This window comes from Diospyros lotus, chromosome 7, assembly GCF_014633365.1.
Source record: "Diospyros lotus cultivar Yz01 chromosome 7, ASM1463336v1, whole genome shotgun sequence".
Classification (NCBI taxonomy): Eukaryota; Viridiplantae; Streptophyta; class Magnoliopsida; order Ericales; family Ebenaceae; genus Diospyros; species Diospyros lotus.
Window position 1 is genome coordinate 35,793,663 of NC_068344.1, and position 23,118 is coordinate 35,816,780.

General features: G+C 34.4%; 2 protein-coding genes, 1 long non-coding RNA gene and 1 pseudogene across 3 annotated transcripts in view; 2 read left to right on the forward strand and 2 right to left on the reverse strand.

Annotated features, from left to right (window-relative positions):
- Nucleotides 1-23,118, forward strand: part of LOC127805714 (receptor-like protein 56) — a 122,438-nt gene that overhangs the window by 65,857 nt on the left and 33,463 nt on the right. The window lies entirely within an intron of this gene.
- Nucleotides 1-23,118, reverse strand: part of LOC127805904 (protein SRG1-like) — a 59,746-nt gene that overhangs the window by 22,757 nt on the left and 13,871 nt on the right. The gene's annotated exons all lie outside the window — the stretch shown is intronic.
- On the reverse strand, nucleotides 2,757-5,797 carry LOC127805909 (protein SRG1-like; annotated as a pseudogene).
- LOC127805919 (uncharacterized) lies at nucleotides 15,954-17,626 on the forward strand. The gene is made up of 2 exons (XR_008024228.1): nucleotides 15,954-16,333; nucleotides 16,443-17,626. It is a non-coding gene; the product is annotated as an uncharacterized LOC127805919 (long non-coding RNA).

The window sequence follows — 23,118 nt, forward strand, 5'->3', positions numbered from 1 at the left end:
AAGAAATCTTAGTTTGTTGTTGCCATACTATTACACGTTTAGGATGTACAGTGTGATTGCTGATGACAAAGAACAATATTGGAGTCAAATGTGGAGCTTCAAAATCAAAGAAGTCCCAGATTTTCTTGTAGTACCTGCTCTTGTCCTGCTCGATTTCCACTCATATTTGAATTTAATCTACACATACTTTTTTAAAAAAAAATTACTTCTTTTTATAATAAATATTATTTTGTCAAAAATTTTATAAAGAAAATATGATAAAAATGATGAAGTAATTAGAGTTTTTATTAGAATATCAAATGCTTGATGGTTTATATTCATTTTGCACCACCTGTGCAGCCTTCAATTTGATTAACCAAAATATTAAAGTTAAAAATAAAAATTGATAAAAAAATTATATAATCCTTGGTTGAGAGCAACTTTCAAATTACTTCAAATACCAATACTATGTTCTGGTCAAGACTACTGTTATGCCCTAAGTGGATGAAGTCAACACAAGGGTAAGGTATATAAAATTTTAATCCATCTTAAGATATTTTTACAGCTTGAATTTGTCACTAATCATAAGGTAATTAAGAATTATAAAATTACCATAACCCATCCTCTTAGTTTATAGTTGCCTTTTTTAGATAAAATTAAAATCTTTCTAGTGTAAATTTTTATGTGTGTTTTTGAATATTAAAAATATGTTTATTATCTTCGTGTTTATAGAAGATGATTGCTTATTCTTATTGTTAAAAAAAAAAAACCCTCTGCATAATTACTAAAATTAACTTAATTTTAGTAATTATTCAAGTTAATGGTTTTATGTTAACTTGAGACTAGTTAAATTTTTTATTTTTGAATTACCAGGTCATATTCTTTTAACTAGCCCTTATTCCTCAAGTTCCAATTCAAATATATTGTCTCAAACTATATTCATAATCTGATCCAAATCAAATTTTTTTGAATTGACCCAATACTCAAACCCATTAGATCCTTTCTATTCTCTCTCTCTCCATTTACGTTCACACATATCATATGAGTTTCTTGTTAATTGTATAATACTCAACATCAAACGAGAACTTGTTGAGAAAATAGATATAGTTTCTATTGTAGATAAATTTTATATTTCAAAATTTTGTCGAGAACAACTTCAAATTAAATAAAAATTACTTTTGTTATATATAAATTCAATACATTGACTTTTTTAATTTTTAACTCATATATTCTAAATTCCTAGATCTACGCTGTTAGTTTGCTAACCGAACGAAACAAAACAAACCATTTGGTTGAAAAATCAGTTCATATATATGTATAGGCAGAGAATGAAGAATTGAACGCAATCACGTAACCATGAAGTGAAGGAAGGTAACAAATTTGTTGAAAAATAATGAAACATCCTTGATGAGGTCCAGAGTATTAGGTTGTGTTTTCTTTGTTGTTTTTAAGTTATTTTTAGTTTTTGATTTTCTAAAATAATGAAAACGCATTCTCTTTGTTATTTTTAAAAATATATTTTTGAAAATAAAAAAAATTATAAAAAAAATTCAAAATAACAAAAAGTTGTTTTGAATGTTTTTATCCAAAACAAAATCTAAACTCAAAACACATTTATTTATTTATATTTTATTATTATAATGAAAAAATATTACAAAATTCATTAACTTTAAAATGTATATATTTTTTAATAATATATTAACATTAAATATTTCTAATTTACTGAATAATAAAATTTATTAAATAAAATATTATTAAAAATTATTTTTAAAATTTGAAAAAGAATGCCTTTTTAATTTTCTAAAAATAGACTACTAAAATAAAACTAAAAATGAATTCAAAATTTAAAATTCAAAATTAAAAACTATAGAGAACGCAATCTTACTAGTTTTTGTGCAGAAGAAGCCAACATCTGAGTGGAGATGAACCACTTAATTTATCGATATTTTGTCTAATCAACCAAGTCTTAATTTAGTTGTGGATTTAACTACAACGTACACCTATGATTCTACGCTCCTCTACTTTTAAACGCCATGATGCCAACACTGCATCAAAATATCCTTTACCTGGCTACTTGTTCTCTTAATTATCTTGAAACCAAACCAAAAACGTATCAGCAAGCATGTCCTTACGAGGAATGGCAGCATGCTATGCGCGATGAAATTCATGCCTTGCATATCAATCAAACATGGTCCCTTGTCCCTCTGCCAACTAATTAAGTGCAATCTTGTTGGAAATAAATGGGTATATCGGATTAAACAAAAGCTTGATGGATTAATTGATCGATATATACCTCTCGTCTTGTTACTAAATATTATAGTCAAAAGACTAGAATTGACTTTTATGAAACTTTCAGTCCTGTTATTAAAAGTACAACAATTCGCTGTATACTTGTCTTGCCTGCGTGTATTATCAGTGGAGCCTTTGTTAGCTTGATGTGTGAAATGTATTTCTTTGTGGGTCACTAAATGAGGGCATTTACATGGCACAACTTGTTGATTCAATACATCTAAACTATGTGTGCAAATTAAAACTTCTTTGTGTAGCTTTAGGTAAGCATAAAAGATGCATTAACGGGCCATAGAAGACCCAACAACAGAGTCATCAGAACAACTTCAAGAAAATTAGGATAACAGAAAGATGAATCATTTTTAAGTTCGTCAAACGTCCATTGACCTCTCTTCATAACTCTGTCATTGTCAATTGAAAGTACAAAGCGAATATGACAAGACTGCCATTTATGATCATCAGTAACATTCTACAATAGTCTATTTGGCTAATTCAAAACTCAACTATTTTATTTTTTTTAACATATATAAGCATAGTTCTTATAGTTGAGAATAGATAACATCATGCCTACTGAATCCCCTGATTTACCTCTTATGTTGGAACCGTGGGGCCGAGCAGCGAGGGCGTGAGTGATAGCACGTAATCTTAAAAAAAGAAAATAGATAACATTGCAAAATTGCATTTTTTATTTTTGACATTCACCAAAGCAACCATAACTTACAGTATTTCAGTGATTAAACTTTGGCAGCATCAAGAGCTACCAGGCCTTTCTGGAAGCATTCATAATTAAAATTAGCATAATTCTTGACTGATTTGTATAATTTTGGCCTTTTCTTATCCACCAAACTTTCAACAGGTCCGATCTCATTTTCTGGCTCTAGCTCATTGAAAATAGCAACTGTTATCTTCCCCCTTTCAGGGTTTGTCACCACCCTATGCATTGGGCTTTTGAATATTCCATTACTCATTATCTGCATACATTTAGCAAACAATTTTAATAGTAAAAATGCATTCTTAACCACCAAATGCAACATCTTGTTTTGTTCAAATTGAAAGAGATCTCAATGATCCCTAAACATGGTTTATTGAAATGCATTTCCTCATTCTTGTTAGCGGCATATTATACCACTATTGTTTTTACCCAAAAATATTATTGTCGGTAACTATTAGATTCATAGAATCAAATAATATACTTAAGGCATGCCCTCTAGACTATTCATATAGAATTTGGTCATGACAAACTCCCTTTTTCATAATTCATGGTGTCCTTTTAGTAGACTAGGTTAGCTTTGATATTACTTATAATACCGTGTTTAATATCCTAAGTGTTAGTTGAAGGCAAATTATGGATTCATGGAAAAATAATATGTCCTAAGATTTTTAGAATAGATTACTAATGTGGGATTGGGTAGTAGCAAACTCTTTCATTTAAATTCCACCAACATCCATGTTAGGCTATAAATCTACATCTCAATGCAACCCAAATCAGTTTTAAACACAATTTCATGGCTCACACTTGGTAGCAATCCCTGGGGAACTCTAATACCACTTATAACATGATGAATACTCACCCAAAAGAACTAAGCTATAGTTAACTATATGGGGTTCATAGATTAATTCATATAACTAACACCTCTCCTCTAGACTGCTCACGAGGGATTGGCTGATAACAATTTCACATTCTGATTGATAATTCTGCAGAATAGAGAAAAGCACTTGAAAACACAAAAATCTTCACCAAGCAGAGGGCAAGAGAGTACCTGCATTTGATCACCAAGGTTGACGAAAAGGGCATAAGGAATTATGGAGACAATGAGCCATTTATCATCTTTCAGAACTTGCAGGCCTTGAACTTCCCTGTCTTGCAACAGAATGGTCATCCCTGATCTGTCCGAATGAGCTTTAAGCCCAAATACTTGGTTCGGTGTTGGACATGGTGGGTAGAGGATAAACCTTCCTTGCATGATTGCTCTTTCCCCAAACTGCTTTGAGAAGCTATCCACCTCCAATTTCAGTGACCTTGCCATGGCTTTGAATATAATACCCATTACAGACTTGATATTTGTTGCGAATTCCACAATTTTCTCTCTGCAAAACAGTAAAACCCGCTAAATTTGTACTTTCATGGAGAAACTACAGAAGACTCCCACAACACAGTTGTTCCAGGCACAAAAATTTGAAATCATCCATCACTTCACTGCTTTAGATGACTGATTATACATACATCTAATCTGGGACTTGGATCGCACACATCAGACGAAAGAGAAACTAACACTACTCCGTATAACCGGCCCACGCTTCTAAGACTGTTATCTGGCTGTCAAAAACACATTTTTGACCTTTATACGAAAGAGAAATCAAATGCGATTGAAGATAGAAGTACCTAAAATCTTCTGGTTTTTCCGGCCAGAGCTTTGGTTTCCTCTGATCCTCCGGATAGATCCTGAGGGATAACCGGTCACACCAGTCGAGAACCTGCTTCTCCGAGACGACTTTGTCCTATCCATAGCCTTCAGACTCGCCGGCGGCCCGAGAGTACTTGCTCTTCTCTTCCCCGAGAGTACTTGAAGAATTCTTGGATGACTTCCCTCACCTCGTCCAGAAATTGTGAAGGCATGCCGTGGCCCGCCGCCTGTGATTCAAAGCAATTGTAAACCCTAGCTAATGAAAAAAAAAGGAAAAGAAGTACCGAAGACCAGATGAAGAAAGCAATTAATCAATCATCCGAACCTGGAAGCAGCCCCAAGAGCTCAGAGCTGACCTCAGCTTTTCCAACTCACCTTCTTCTTCCCCTCCAGATGAGAAGAGACTGAGATCAATCACAGGAATTGGGGCCAAAGGCGGTGAAGTGTCCAATTGGCCAAACTTGTTGTCTCTACAAATGTATTCCTTGGGCGGTTCAACTCCGGCTGCGGACATCTCTTGAACACTCTTCGGAGGGGCGGGCTCCGTCTCCCGATTGTCGCCAGGAACTCCATTGCCGTCCATGCTGCTGCTTGTCACTTGAAAGAAGACGATGCACAATTTTGTTTTTTCAATCTGTTTTAGCTGCTTTGGCCATAAGTAGCATCGAATTTCTTAGAAGAAATCGATCTGGAGCGTTGAATTGGGCAATGATTCTTGATATGTGTGAACATTTTCCTTTTCCTTGTAGAACCTATTGCTTGTCGTTGTGGTTAATGGCACGAGTTTAAGGGCGCGGTGTCGATGAGCTGCCATTACAATAGTCGATATGCTATCGTCTTGGTCGGGAGCTGCCGTAGGTAATGCCAACATATACCAAAATTAAATATGTTTTATATCTTTTATACCGTCTTGGTCGGGATCTGGACCGTTCGTTCGATCGGATGGTGGGAAAGTGAGGAGATGAAATGAAGAGTGGAATTTGAAAGAATTGAGAGCGGAAAGGAACTTACAGAGAGGGATTGAGTAGAGTTGCTTCGGCTGTGAAGGGGCTGTGGTGAAGGCGGCCATATCTGGCCATTTGGAGTAAGCTTTCTCTCTTGTCGGAGAATATGAAAGATGAACGTGTGGCAAGACACGTTCACAAAATTTTACTATGATTCACAAATGAATCTTATTATTCCACAGTTCCATCAAGTTTTTGAGGGTTAAGAAATAAATTTAAATACGAAATACCTAATTCATAATTGGAAAGAGAACTCGGTTGGTGAGTGTGTGAATAATTCGAGTCATTTGTTCTCATTCGTTACCTTTACAAGCTTCTAAATAATATAGTTGCCACACATGCCAATCATCGATTTAGATGAATAGTTCATTATATTCGACAAACCCAACTCGTTTTCATCCTAGTTCTGGCAATCAAATTTGTCTTGCAATCCAACAATCAAATAGATTGCCAGAAATAGGAAGAAATCGAGTTGGTGTTGTCAGAGATAATGAACCATATTTACCTAAATCGAAGATGGACATGTGCGGTAACTATGTTATTTAGAACCTTTTAAAGGTAGCAAATGATGAACAATGACTCAAATTATTTACACACTGACCAAATTCCCAATTGAATGAACTAGGTATTATCTACATTTAAATTCATTTTGTGACCATGAAAAACCTAATGGATTAGTGGAAGAAAAATCATTTGTGAACGATAGTAAAATTTGTAGATCGACATACGTGAGGTATGTTGGAAAACAAATTTGATTTTTGAAAACAAGAAGAAATCAAGTGGTGCTATTTGAGATCATGAATTATTCATCTGAATGGATGATCGATATTTGTGGGAATTATATGATCAAGAAGAAAATGGCAAGAAACCCATAGTCCCATCACCACAACCATGGTTGCTAAAGGAAGAGAAAAAACAAGAAGAATTTAAGTTGGTGTTGTCAAAGATAATAAACTATTTACAGGATCCGGTGATCGATGTGTGGAAATTATGGTTGGACAGGAAAATGAAGGAAACCCACCATCCCAACCCTACTGCCATGGCTGCCAAAGAAGAAGAAAGAGAGATAAAAAAGAAATCAAGTTGGTGCTACTAGAGATAATGAATTATTTACTTGATCAAATTATTGATATATGTGAAAATTATGATCAGGGAGAAAAAGGAAAGAAATTCACCGTCATATTGCCACTGCCATGGTTGCCTAAGAAGAAGAGAAAACAAGAAGGAATTGAGTTGGTGCTATTAGAGATCATGAGCTATTTACCAGATCTGATGATTAATATTTGTGGAAATTATGATCGGGGAGGAAAAAGAAAGAAATCCATCGTCTTGTCGCCATCGCCATGGCTGCCAAAAAAGGAGAGAGAACAAGACGAAATCAAGTTGCTACTACTAGAGATAATGAACTATTTATCTAATTTGATGATCGATATATGTGAGAATTACAATTTGAGAGAAAAAAGAAAAAAAAATCAACCATCTGGTCACCACCATAATGGCTGTCAAAGAAGAAGAGAAAACAAGAAGAAATCGAGCTAGATCTATTAGACATAATGAATTATTTACCTGATCTGATGATCGATGTGTGTGGGAACTACGATTGGGAAGAAAAAGAAAGGAAACCCATAGTTTTGTCATCATCGTGAAAGAAAGAGAGAAAACAAGAAGAAGTCGAGTTGATGCTATTAGAGATCATGAACTAGTTATGAGATCTAATGATCGATATACATAAAGATCAGGATTTGAGACAAAAAAGGGCTTTGAGATCATGATTTGGGAGGAAGAGAAAGGAAACCCACTGCCCCAGCACCACCGCCTTGGTTGCCAAAGAAGGAGAGAAGTTTCGTGAGGAAAGAAAGAAAATGAGAAAGAGATATATAAAATTGAAAACTACCGCTTGTCTTTTAAGCTAACCTCAAGGGTACCCGAGCGTTACTTATTGACATGGTTCAAACCTTGGATCAAGTAAAAGTTTTTTTTCCACTCCAACCCTTGTTAAACTACCCATTAGGGTTAATATAAAAATAATTTTATTATAAATCAATTTTATGAAAAAAATTAATATTTACTCTTATCATCCCAAAAAAGATTTTAAATACATAAATTAAAATTAAGTACATAAATTTTAAATAATTGGTTTAATCAAGTACATAAATTTTGGTTTGTTACACCCCATTATTTAAATAATTGTTTTGTTACATTCCAAGCTCATTAAGTACATAAATTTTGGTTTAATTAGATTTAAATCACCTTATGAAAAAAGTTATAAATTAAAATTATAAAAATAGTCTCTTCACAACATGACATAAGAGTAAATGCTACAAAACAATCTTCTCATAACTCTCATAAAACAAAGGGTATTGTACATTAAAACATGCCGTACGTTCACATGGTAAAGTAGATTCATTTGATGAAAAGAAGTGAAGGCATCCGCCATCAACCATCTAAACCGGATAGACTGAGGTGTAAATTGCCAATTACAATGGTTTAAAACCCGAAGAGTAAATGGAGCCAGGTGTTTGATATAATCATTGAGCTTAACCATTTGAGCTTCTCAAGCAACTAACCATTAGGAGGATTGATCTATTATATCACTATGGGTTATGGTCCTTTTTGAAGCTTACATTTACTTTTTCTTTTTTATTTTGCAACTTGCTTAATTATATTGTCAATCTCATCTTAATTATATTAATTGCATAAAATGGAAAAATAAGGGTTCATATCTTATTATTTAAGCTCAAAGGTAGAATGATATAATTTTGATGATAATAAAAATTATTTTATTAAAATAAAATTAAAGAATTTCAATCAGCTTAATGTGAAGAAGAAATGAAAATCATGGCTGAATAACTTAAGTCAACTGATATTTAACTTTAAATTGACTAAAGTAAGGCAGTAAGTAGGTGTTTGATTTTGCATTAAGTCGATTGAAGTTAACCAAAATTTTGGTCTATGATCTTAGCTCGACCAAGATTCAACATAAGTTGTGCAGCACAATTACTGTTGACTGCATCAATTGTCGTTTCCGATCATTGCCACTATTCCCATGCCTTTTTCGATTATCACGATCGATTGTCAGTCTTCTCTTATCGACGACACTTCTTGCATCATCTTCTCCGATAATAGTCTTCCAAATTGGTGGTCTCTCTAATCATCTGTCTTCTTCTTCAGTCGCAACAGTTGATCGTTTGTTTAACTGATTCATCTTCCCCAACCGACGGCTCCTTCACCTTTTTGCCTTCCACCACTGTCGACAATGGCCTCTACACCTTCCGCCACCATCGACGCTTTTTTTACCATCAATGCTGTCTGCCATAGCCATTGACTAGTTCATTTTTGTCATTCTTTTTTTTTATTTATGTGTATATATAAGTCCCACATATATTATTATTTTATAACAGATGACATGTCAAGTCAACTTGAATACTCTCTCTAAATCGAATTTACATTACACCTAATTGAGTCAATTTGAACATAATTGCACAGATTAAAAAAAATTGAATCAAATTACAAATTGGTAAAAAAAAATTAGATTTTTTTCATAATTTACCCTATTTCTAACAATTTTTTTCAATATTTTATTGTCATCATGTCACAACCCAAAATCTGATATGTCATGACCGGCACTAATCCCTAGGCCCAGCAGCCCCACAATGGACTAGTAAGCCTCTTCTCTAACTTGATTTGAATAAAATGATACTACTAACAAGATATAGAACATGAATAAAATACCAATTCACCTTCTAAAATAATACCTCAATATTCCATATATAGCAGCTGAACAAAATAAGAATATCCATCATACTGCTGTCATAATTACATATCCGATCCCGTATCTCGGGCCCTTGGCACAACTATGTGCCAACAAAAATAAAGGATAAAACATCAGACTCTACAATACGTGTATGTCTCCACAGAGCATCCTATTTTACATCCGGAATTTAAAGGGGTCTGATATCATACCAGAAGATTTGCTGGACCAATAATCAGAAAAGAGAATTCCCTGAAAATATTTTTAATAAAACGAGGTGATTCTTGTGGACTCGCGAGTATAAGGTATGTCATGCCTACTAGGAGAGTATACAATAAAAATACTAAGATGATCATTATGAGTACAATAACATAATAACGGTATAAACAGTGAAAATATGAACCATAAGTTTAAATAATTTGAGATTTCAAAGAAAAATATAGTGTAGGAAAAATAGGTGTCTAAAGACAACCCCCATAAGTTGTTCTCTAACCACCTAAGTCCCATATACTTTTATATGAGATGCATGCACTGATTTCTAAGGACACACTAGTAGAAACTGACCTAACGCCTATATACACATGCACACAAATATATATATCGGCACATACATCATCATCACACAATATCATCATAAAGGCCCACGTGATAGCAGTGCTGAAACATACTATCCGTGTCTCTCATGGCCTTGGCATGCCAAGCCTCACAGTACCATAATCTTTTCTTGCTGTGAGTCACCAGGGAATCTACTAGATAGTCCTCTAATAATAATGCAAATAATACACTAATTTATGCACAAGTCATAATCATTTATCATTTCATGTGGTGCCTAAAATACACCATATCATTCAATATTTCACATTCTCAAAACAAGAAATCAATTAGGGTATCTTTCAGTTTATGTCTCTCCCAGTAGGATGAAAATATTTTATGCAAGTTAGAAACATTTAAGGGTATTTTTCTATGATCCGCATATAAAAATCATGTACGAGTTATGCATATAAAAATTTGTACAAGTTTATAATATTTATGAATGAAACAGTATATACGTGCATAATATAAGGTAAACATAACATATCCTGTCTACTCGCTTGGGAAACGATGACTCAAGTCCGAGTCTAGGGAGAAGACCGAACAAAATCCTGAGAATCTGAGCCTACAATAAATAGAATGGGGTGGTCACATTTAGGTAACAAGAGTAACGATGAAATGGAATTACCAAAAACCCTAACCATTACCTAACACCCTGAATTGATTATTTAATACCTTGGCCCGCGCAATATTCAAATCTGGCGTCATGGAATTCATCGAGCTAAGCCATCGACTACGTCATCATGCCTCGCCTTGCATGCTACGCGTAAGTGTATAGTGGAACTACACACCCACTTATAGGCTGCAATAACATAATATATATATATATTTACCCATAAACTAGTTTTCTTTTAATATAGATAATATATTTTTTTTATCTAAATTCCTCCTTTATCAAAAATACATACATATATATATTTATAACTAAATTGATAAATTTTCTTAAAAACTTAATAATTAATTAATAATTTAATAAATGATTTAAAAGGAATAAATTGCAATATTCTAGCCTCAGAATAAAAGGAATCCATCAGAAATCAGGATTCGAAATAAACCCACGTCATCATCATAGGCTAGCCTAGAACGCACTCGGGGTCAGTCTTACTCAGTCTCGAGTTATCTAATAGGGCTTCATCCTTATGACTCCGACCAACAAAATGACTCGCCAATCATATAGCCAATCATATCGCCAATTCTAAGAGACCTAAAAAGAACCCAAATTAGACCAACCTCGATATCCTGAGTAAGACCAACCTAACCGAGTCATCCTAGATCCACGGACAAGCGACAAGGGAGAACAAGCCGAGTGGGCTAGCCCAAGGGCTACCACAACTGGGTCAGTCATGCCCAACACATTGGGCCATCCTAAAACCCAATCAGGCCCCGCCATCCTAGGCTAAAACCTAACCCGACATACCCAACCCCAAAAGCCCTCATTTCCTTTTTCCTTATATTTTATTTATTTTTATTTTTATTTTTATTTTCTTTTCTTTTCTTTTCTTTCTTTTTCTTTTCTTTTTTCTTTACCATCAAATTGCCGCCGTCGGCCGGCCAAAAACGGCCGACCAATATACCAATACGAAGCCCTCGCCACAATAACAACATATATTAAAATGAAACCCATCGGACGGTCAAATCTTAATAGATCTGAGAATTTATTTTCGGCAGAAAATAGGGGCGAACTTGGCCGTTGCCGTTTGCCGGCCGCCGGCCATTTTTTTCGACGATCGGAGACTACCCCGAGGTGCGCAACACCAAGGAGAGTAACATACCCAAAAATGAGAAAGATCGGACGACTAGATCTTTGTAGATCTAGAGTCAAAGTCTCGGCTAAAATGGGATAAAATACTGCCAACGTCACCGGCCACCGTGGCTGGCGATTTTCGGCAATCCAAGACCTCCACCCAACCCTCTTAAGCAAACCGACCATCATATCCAAGAATCACAAAAATCCAACGGTTGGATCTTCGTAGATCTAACCTCAAACATTCGGCCAACAAGCCCCATCGCGCCTCAACCCATATTCCACGAAAACAACAAGCAAAACAGAAAAGATGAAGACAAAGCACTTACCTCCTTGTAGATCGGGGGCACTTTAACGGTGAAAACGAAGTCGGATCGATGATCAAACCGTTCGATCGTTTGAAATCGAAGGAAATTCGAGAGGGAGCAAGAGAGAATAAAAGAGAGAGAGAGAGAGAGAGAGAGAGAGAGAGATTCTGATTTTGGAGGGGGGGCTGCCGAGCGCCTCCCCCTTTTCTTTTTATATTTTCTTTTTTTTAATTAGTTATTATATATATAATTTAATTAAATTAATTAATTTAGTTTTTTTTTTTTTTGGGATCTTTACACATCATCTCGTAAAAGACTCAATTTTTATCACTCGTCTCTGCTCGTTGCTTCTTCATCTCTTCTCTCGCACAAAAACTGCCGAAACCAAACACAAACACGGCCGCAATTGATCACTGACAGTTTTCTCGTTTCTCTTCTTCAACCCAACAATTGCGCAAACCAATGCAAGAATAGAATGGCCAAATTCACATTCCGAGCTTATCTCAACTTCTACTATCTTTCACAGGACCCGCCTTCTAAAAGCTCAAATTTCAACTCTTTGCTCAAACGCCGTTGCTTACCCGCGTTCCCTTCAAGTTCACGTCTGAAATTCATGGTTTCTAGCAGCATCAAACAGAAGGAGAATGTTGAAGAAAGGGATCGAGACACCTGGCCAGTTGTTCCCCGGCTGCGAGTCGGTGAATTGGAGAAATCCGAAGGTCAACTAGGAATTGGAACTACCTCTAGTGAAGTGGGTTCTAATTTGACTTGGCCCCCATGGAAGAATCTTCCTGAAAGATAACACCCATTGGCATGGTTGGAATGTGATATACCCAACGAGTTCAAGGCGATGATGGTAAGATCAAGCAAGTATAAAACTATTATAGGTTTAGGCCCGGGATTGATAGATTTAAATGTTCAAACCCATTTATAGGAAGCCCCGTAAGAAGATGGCTCACATAAATTTATCTGATTTTTTTAGAAAAACGAGCTTGACTCAATTGCTGAAAACAAGAACCAAACCCAACCCATTTTACTTGCTGCCTTATCTGAAGCCCATTAGACAACCCATTATTCTCCTTACGTATGTCTAACCCATTAGAAAGCCCATCTCTCATCTCTGTAAGTCCATTACTCATTTGATTCAGTTGTTTTGATAGTGCTGGAGACTTGGTCGTTGCATTACTCATTTGAAACTTGGTTTGGACTGGTATGCATCTCTCCAGCTCAAGTCAAAACAGCCTGCCATACAATATGTATATACAGTATATATATTACTTCCAGATCCTTGATACGATTAATTGTATTAAATAATGATATCTTTATACAATTTTTATGAAAATGGTTTCATATTAACAGTTTAGAAAATTATTGGGTCATTTTAGTTAGCATTCTCCTCCCCCTTAATTAGGCTTATTAATTTCTTCCCATAAATTAGGCTTATTTGGTATGGAATCAATTGCTACTTTAAAAAATACAAAAAAAAAAGAATTCTATCAATATAGATGTTCAAGTTAGCCTAATTCTAATATATATCTAACAGTGAAATTGGGAACATATAAAAGAGAAATTAGAAATATTAATTAGACATATTTGACACTCCCTATTAGCACATTAGTATAAAAATCTTTGGCCGGCAAGCATAGTATCACTATTAGTATATTAGTAATTTGTTAAGGATGGTTTAGATGTATCACTTAATTTCATGAATTTAAAAATCAATCAATTTTAAATTGTTGGCTGTGAAGCACACAACGATACCGTTTTTCTCTTAAGGACCCGGGCAGGAGGGTTAGTTGCAACCACTGCCACGTGGCAGTGGAGGGCAGCATGGCAACCGCTCAGGCGTCCTTTATCTCGATAGTGCAAATTGTCTCGTCCTTGTATAATTTGGACTGTCGATGTCGCTTTTTATCTAGTGCAATCCAAGCCTTTCAAATGCATCGTGTGACCCCTATTTATTTACTGTGCATCGGGATGTGTAATTGAGAGATAAGGGAGAGAGAGTGAGCAGACGATTAGGGCTTGAGGGCTCTTTCTCATTTTTAATTTCAGACTCTCTGGCTCCTTCTCGGTCTTCTCTCTAGTTCGAATAAGGTAAGCCTTTGATCTTTCTCTTTTATGGTTTTGAGGCGATTTTGATAGAGAACCGGTTCTTGTAAATAAGAGTGATCGTGAGGCTTGTATTCGATGAGTATTGTAAACCCTATTTTTTTATCTTCGATAGTGCAGTGAGCTCTCCTTTGCCGGAGCTCAACGTGGACGTAGCCCTTTCGGGTGAACCACGATAAATCTCTCATGTTATTTTTGCTTTCCATCACTTTATTTTGTGTTTGTTTGCTGTGTATGTTGTCTTTCCGATTTCGGGTCTGTTGAATGTTATAAAAGGTTTTTTCAGTGATTCAAAGTGTGTGTATGTCTATGGGTTGCTCTCTGTTTGCGCAACATAAATTAGTGTATATTCTTAAGTTGAGGCCCTTAGATTCATGAGCAACAGTATTAAAATTGATCTAAGGACTTTTCTTTTGAGCACAAGCGAGAAATTGGCCCATCCTAAGTTAAAATTATGTGGAGATAAAGATTTTTTGTATTGTCAGAATATTAATTAAAACTTAATAAGAGTTTATCAATTGCATTTAATTCCATCCATCCATCCATTTTATGTGTCAAAGATTTTAAGTATCTTATTCGTATATATGATGCAATTTTTTCTTTATATCAACTCAAAGGAAATATCTCCACTCCCAACAAGAGTGGCCCCTTCTCCATCCTACTTCATTCTTATTTTCTTGATGCATCTTCTCGGCCATTTAATTCAAAGCCCCATTTCTTAATTGACAAGATGGTCCATGAATAACATCAAATTAAGAGAGGAAAAAGAGAAAAGAAATTTAGGTATAATGACTAGTATTTAGGTATAATCAAATGATTAATTCAAACACAAACACCCATTTAAATGCACGTCTTTAATTTAGACCAAATTAAACAGGTGCAAAATTATAGCAATAACAGTCATTTGGTCACAACAATGAAAAATACTATAATGTTCCATGTTAGTTTTGATAAATGGATGGTGTTATTTTGGACCTATGAATTTGGATACTCATACTTTGATTTGTATCTTATCTCTCCCAAATGATAGATTACTATCATAAGTCTACTAGACATTATTGGATTAGCTATTACATATTAATTAATAACTAAATTAGTTTGTATTGGGACCCATGATGAGTTTATCTGCTTTGTAACATCCCGCTCGAGCGATAGGAAGGACCGGAACAACTTACCCTGATGGGCCTACACGAACTTCCCAGGGGGGTCACCCATCCTTGGATTGCCCCAGGTTAAGCACGCTTAACTTGGGAGTTCTTTGCCAACATTCAGCCCAAAAGGTATCCAGCTGGTGTTGTTTCCTTTCTTACACTATCCTCGATATATTCTAACTTCTCCAGGCTCTCGGGGTATTACATTCTCCCCCCCTTGAGCACATGACGTCCTCGTCATGCGACCTTACAACTGGTCCCAGACCTTCTCCCCTTGGGGGCTGCCATCCTAGAAGCCTGCCAGAAGCCGCTCCTTGTACAGGCCCTCAAGCCCCGGCGCCACTCCCCGCCCTCATCGGACCGCTTTCGCCAAGGGTCGGCTCTGATACCATTTGTAACATCCCGCTCGAGCGATAGGAAGGACCGGAACAACTTACCCTGATGGGCCTACACGAACTTCCCAGGGGGGTCACCCATCCTTGGATTGCCCCAGGTTAAGCACGCTTAACTTGGGAGTTCTTTGCCAACATTCAGCCCAAAAGGTATCCAGCTGGTGTTGTTTCCTTTCTTACACTATCCTCGATATATTCTAACTTCTCCAGGCTCTCGGGGTAATCCATCAGAAATCAGGATTCGAAATAAACCCACGTCATCATCATAGGCTAGAATATTGCAATTTATTCCTTTTAAACCATTTATTAAATTATTAATTAATTATTAAGTTTTCAAGAAAATTTATCAATTTAGTTATAAATATATATATGTATGTATTTTTGATAAAGGAGGAATTTAGATAAAAAAATATATTATCTATATTAAAAGAAAACTAGTTTATGGGTAAATATATATATATATATATTATGATATTGCAGCCTATAAGTGGGTGTGTAGTTCCACTATACACTTACGCGTAGCAAGCAAAGCGAGACATGATGACGTAGTCGATGGCTTAGCTCGACGAATTCCATGACGTCAGATTTGAATATTGCGCGGGCCAAGGTACCAAATAATCGATTTAGGGTGTTAGGCAATGGTTAGGATTTTCGGTAATTTCTTTACGTCGTTATTCTTGTTACCTAAATGTGACACCCCATTCTATTTATTGTAGGCTCAGATTCTCAGGATTTTGTTCGATCTTCTCCCCAGACTCGGACTTGAGTCATCATTTCCCAGGCGAGTAGACAGGATATGTTATGATTACCTTATATTATGCACGTATATACTGTTTTATTCATAAATATTATAACCTTGTATAAATTTTTATATGCATAACTCGTACATGATTTTTATATGCGGATCATAGAAAAATACTCTTAAATGTTTCTAATTTGCATGAAATATTTTCATCCTACTGGGAGAGACATAAACTGAAAGATACCCTAATTGATTTCTTGTTTTGAGAATGTGAATTATTGAATGATATGGTGTATTTTAGGCACCACATGAAATGATAAATGATTGTGACTTGTGCATAAATTAGGGTATTATTTGCATTATTATTAGAGGACTATCTAGTAGATTCCCTGGTGACTCACAGCAGGAAAAGATCATGGTACTGTGAGGCGTGGCATGCCAAGGCCATGAGAGACACGGATAGTATGTTTCAGCACTGCTATCACGTGGGCCTTTATGATGATATTGTGTGATGATGATGTATGTGCCGATATATATACTTGTGTGCATGTGTATATAGGCGTTAGGCCAGTTTCTACTAGTGTGTCCTCAGAATCAGTGCATGCATCTCATACAAGAGTATAGGGGACTTGGGTGGTTAGGGAACAACTTATGGGGGTTGTCTTTAAGCACCTATTTTTTCCTACACTATGTTTTCCTTTGAAATCTCAAATTATTTAACTTATGGTTTATAATTCCACTGTTTATACTGTTATTACGTTATTATACTCATGATGATCATCCTAGCATTTTATTGTATACTCTCCTAGTGGGCATGACATACCTTATACTCGCGAGTCCACAAGACTCACCTCGTTTTATTAAAAATATTTTCAGGGAATTCTCCTTTTGATTATTGGTCCAGCAGATCTTCTGGTATGATGTCATACCCTCTTTTGATTTCGGATGTATTATAGGATGCTCTGTGGAGACATACCCATATTGTAGAGTCTGATGTTTTGTCTTTATTTTTGTTGGCACATAATTGTGCCAAGGGCCCGAGATACGGGATCGGGTATGTATTATTGACAGCAGTGTGATAGATATTCTTATTTTGTACAGCTGCTGTATATGAAATATTGAGATATTATGTTAGAAGGTGAATTGGTATTTTATTCATGTTCTATATCTTGTCAGTAATATTGTTTTATTCAAATCGAGCTAGAGAAGAGGCTTACTAGTCCATTTTGGGGCCGCTGGGCCTAGGGATTAGTGCCGGTCATGACATACCAGATTTCGGGTCGTGACAGATTGGTATCAGAGCCGACCCTTGGCGAAGGCGGTCCGATGAGGGCGGGGAGTGGCGCCGGGGCTTGAGGGCCTGTACAAGGAGCGGCTTCTGGCAGGCTTCTAGGATGGCAGCTCCCAAGGGGAGAAGGTCTGGGACCAGTTGTAAGGTCGCATGACGAGGACGTCATGTGCTTAAGGGGGGGAGAATGTAATACCCCGAGGGCCCAGAGAAGTTAGAATATATCGAGGATAGTGTAAGAAAGGAAACAACACCAGCTGGATACCTTTTGGGCTAAATGTTGGCAAAGAACTCCCAAGTTAAGCGTGCTTGACCTGGGGTAATCCAGGGATGGGTGACCCCCTTGGGAAGTTCGTGTAGGCCCATCAGGGTAAGTTGTTCCGGTCCTTCCTATCGCTCGAACGGGATGTTACATGCTTGCATGTACTCTAACGTATGAATTAAGTTGTATAGATTTCTATATTTCCAAGTCTTCTAGTGTTCCCAAGTCTTCACCACAATTTCCAAGTCTTTTCCTACAAGACCAAGTCAATTTGTCTCCACTTGTCTAGTTTATATTAGCATCCATGATGAGTTTATCTACTTGCATGTACTCCAACGTATGAATTAAGTTGTAAAGATTGCTATATTTCCAAGTCTTTACCACCATTTCCAAGTCTTCTCTTACAAGTCCAAGTCAATTTGTCTCCACTTGTCTCTCTATAATTAGATCAAGGGAAAAGACCACTTCATAATGCTTTAGAGTAGAGATATATAAATAGAGGTAGCGTGATTCTTAAAATAAGAAAAAAAAAATAGTACAAAAGCAAGTAAGGAGATATATATATCTTGGTGAAAAATATGATAAGTACTACACCTCATTCTATTTGGGTATGGATGATGATGATGGTAATGTCAGTGTTGATGAATGAAATGTGTTGTCGTGGGTGTTGGGAGCAAGAGAGGATAGCTCTGTTGCATCTCAAAGCTTCCATCAACTACCCCAATGGCAACTCTTTGCCTTCTTGGGTGGATAATAAATCATCAAATTGTTGTCAATGGGAAAGGGTTGAATGCAGCAACACTTCAAGCCGAGTCATTCAACTCTCTCTTAATCGAACAAGAGATTGGGAATCTAGAAAAGATTGGTATTTCAATGCTTCTCTATTTCTTCCCTTTAAAGAGATCAAGACTCTTGAATTAAGAGAAAATGCATTAGTCGATTGGGCTGAGAATGAAGGTTTGTGGATTCACATGTAATCTCTCATAAACGTATCTCATGATTTTTTCTTTTTAATTTCTCTATCTTGAATTTCAGAAGAAAGCATTTATTAATTTTATTTCTTTTATAGGTTTTGAAAGACTTTTTGAATTGATAAATCTTGAAGTTCTTGATTTGAGTTCGAGCAATTCCAATAATACTATTATTCTATAATTTGTTAGGGATTTGAGAATATTTGAGGTTTTTTATTTTGATTTGTATGGTTGTTATAAGAGATGGAGTGTAAAGATCTAATTTGATATGTATAAATTGATCTGAAGTATTAGAAAAGTTTAGTTTTACTTGCCACCATTAATTAAGCCATTAACTTTTAGTTAATCGAAGAACTTTATGATGTCAAAAATGTTGAGGTGGATTATTAAATGGATGTTTTATATAGAACTTTGGTTGAATCCAATCTTATTAGGTATAAATGTGATTAAGTTGACAAATTAGTTTATAAAGAATTGAATTAACTAAAAAGGGGAGCTGGTGATGCATGCTTACTGTACATGCAAGCACTGCCAAGAGGATCTACATAAAATAAGATATCGAAAATTCAAATTGTGTAACGCAAAGCAGCAAGTTCTTTGATGTTGCTTGAATTTGTTCAGCTGAGTGCTTATATTTTGTCTTTGATTTTCTATTTGTATGAGATTGCTCTTGTTAAAAACTAATAATTTCGGCATTCTTTTACTTTCTTGAGAGGAGTTATAATCAACATTTGTATTCAATAATCTCTTTTATTTTTCATGTTTTTTCAATTCTTATTTTTTGAAGTTTACACAAGACTATTTGCTGATTCCATCTTTTTAATAGGTTTTGAGAAACTTTCTACGTTGACCAATCTTGAAGTTCTTGATTTAAGTTTAAACTGGATCAATAATTCTAAAATTATAGAATTTATTGGTGGAATTTCATCTTTAAAGTCTCTAAATCTTGGAGATAATAGCTTGGGAAGCTCGGTTGATTTGACAAGTAAGTTAAATTATATGATCATATCCTAGTTGAAGCAATTTTTTTACAATATTAAATATTCCTTCAATGAGAAAGAGAGTTATGAGCTCTAATGCTTCTTTGTATATTGGTATTTTAATGCTTCTTTGTTCTAGGTGCATGTTAGTTAGACAACAAAAAAAAAGTTATTATTTTTGCTAAAAGAGTACTACTAGTCATCCATTATGGGCTTGTATGTTCAAAAGAGTGAGACGAAAATGCAGAAACTTTAGAAAAGGATGATAGAGTCATATATATATATAAGGATTCAAGTTCGCCCATTGCTTAGCTAGCTTTTTCTCATATTGTACTCAAATTTATGAATATTATTTGAAAAAAAATTGCTGCCAAAATTACTTGAAATGTTCCCTTCATATATCCATTCTCATAATTAAAATTCATCTCTAAATCTTGGGTCCAACGACTTGGGTTGGGTGGCTGATTTCAATGGTAAGCTCACTTTACAATCACATGCCAAGCCTATTGGATATATCGATATAAATTGAAGGAACTTCTATTTTCTGTTAATTAGTCTAAAATTGTAAATAATAAAAATAACAAAAATATGAAAACAAAAAATTTAGAAATAATAAATGAAGAAATTTGTTAACCTTATTAGACAGGTTTAGTTTTCTTGTATGAGGTTGTTGTTGTTGAAAACTAATAACTTCAATACTCTTTTGCTTTTTTGAGAGGAGTTATAATTAACATTTGTATTCAATAATATCTTTTATTTTTTATTTTTTTTTAGTTCTTATTTTTTGAAGTTTACACAAGATTATTTGCTAATTCCATCTTTTTACAGGTTTTGAAAAATTTTCTACGTTGACCAATCTTGAAGTTCTTGATTTGAGTTATAATATGATCAATAACTCCAAAATTCTAAAATTTATTGGTGAAATTCCATCTTTAAAGTCTCTAAATCTTGGAGAAAATAGCTTGGGAAGCTCGATTGATTTGATAAGTAAGTTAAATTATATGATCATATCCTAGTTAAAGTAATTTTTTTTGCAATATTAAATATTCCTTCAATGAGGAAGAGAGTTATGAGTTCTAATGCTTCTTTGTATATTGGTATTTTAATGCTTCTTTGTTCTAGGTGCACGTTAGTTAAACATACAAATAAAGTTATCATTTTTTCTAGAAGAGTACTACTAGTCATCCATTATGAGCTTGCATGTTCAAAAGAGCGAGATGAAAATGCAAATACTTTAGAAAAGGCCGATAGAGTCATATATAATAATTCAAGTTCGTCCATTGCTTGGCTAGCTTTCTCTCATATTGTACTCAAATTTATGAACACTTTTTGAAAAGAATTGCTGCCAAAATCACGTGAAATGTTCCCTTCATATATCCGTTTTCATAATTAAAATTCCACTCTAAATCTTGGGTCCAACGACTTGTGTTGGATAGCTGATTTCAATGGTAAGCTCACTTCACAATCACATGCCAAACTTATTGGATATATTGATATGAATTGAAGGAACTTCTATTTTCTGTTAATTAGTCTAAAATTGTAAATAATAAAATAACAAAAATATGAAAGCAAAAAATTTAGAAATAATAAATGAAGAAATTTATTAACCTTATTAGATAGGTTTAGTTTTACTTGTTACCATTAATTGAATCATTAATTTTCAGTTAACGACTTAAGGTGACAAAAAAATAAATAAATGAATGAGCTAATATATATATGTTAAAATTTTAGGTGAGGGATTAAAGACCATATATGTTAATAATCCAAAAACCTCCTTATATATTAAGCCCCTAAAATTGGCTTTTCTATCTATTCTCCTTCCCCATCACATGCTTTGTAACAAGCGTGAAATTCACGCTTTAATGGAAACTAATGCCAAGAACTTAAGGTAACAAAAAAAAAAAAAAAATGATTGAGGGAGAAAATATGTCAAAATTTTAGTTGAATGATCAAAAGTCACATTTTTTAAGCCTTTCTTCATAAGTTGTTGAATATTAATACTTCTTAAGTGAACTAAAAATTTTATATAGACTCTACTTAAAGTTTAGACTGATGGAATCAAAAGTCCCCTTGTTAACTCCTTTTACCCATATTATATGACAATTCTTGGCCTATTGACTATTAGGAAAAATTTTAAATCCCTACAATACAAACAAAAGTAAACAAAAATCAGACTAATAAATAATATAAAGACTTTGTTGTGGAAAACTACAAGTTATTATATGTTAATATCTTCAAATTTATAAGAAAGATAATTCATTAATCACCATCCTAATATTTTAATATCCTAGTCATACCCTTCCACAAATTATTTTGGTTGTTGAATTGTTCTTAAACAAGTACATTAGTGGGAGACAACTACGAGTTGGACTCCATTGCCAAATGGTGGGCCTGACAATTATAAATTAGGAAAAGATAATCTATGCTAGTTAATTTTAAAGTTCTTGATTTGTCAATAATTCTACTATGCTAAAATATATTGCTAGAATTTCATCTTTGAAAATTCTATGCCTTCAAGAAAATGACATACAAGGATACTTTGACTGGACTAGTAAATTCACTTAGTATGCTCGACCAATTTTTTTTAAATTATAACCAAGCAATTCCTATAGATTTTTTGTCTTTTTCTAGTGTTTTTAAAAAGTTCATCTCATGCAAAAATATACAAGAGTATAGAGAACATACATTCATCCGTAGCATTGAGTTTTGAGATAAAATATAATTTAGTTTTTGAAATAAATATAAATATTTTGTAATACATATATAATGGGATAAATATTTTGAGTTATGAATATAAAATGATGAGTAAAATGTATATAAAATAGCTATTTTTTTACTGTATAACCATTCTGTTGGGCATATATACCTTTTTCTAGGTATTGTTATGTGTATATGTGTGTGTACTATGCCAAGAGAGATATTTTATTTTATTTAATTAATATATCATGAAAATATATATATACGTTTTTTGGTGAAATGAGACTTTACAAATTATAATTTTTGTGCATAATAATTTTAAATTTATAAATTGTGCCTATACAAAATTTCTAAATCCATCGCTTTCAATGCCATCATTCAAAAATATAAAAGAATCCATGCACGTATGTGCACTTAGGGAAGATATATATGTTTATTTGAAATTGGCATTG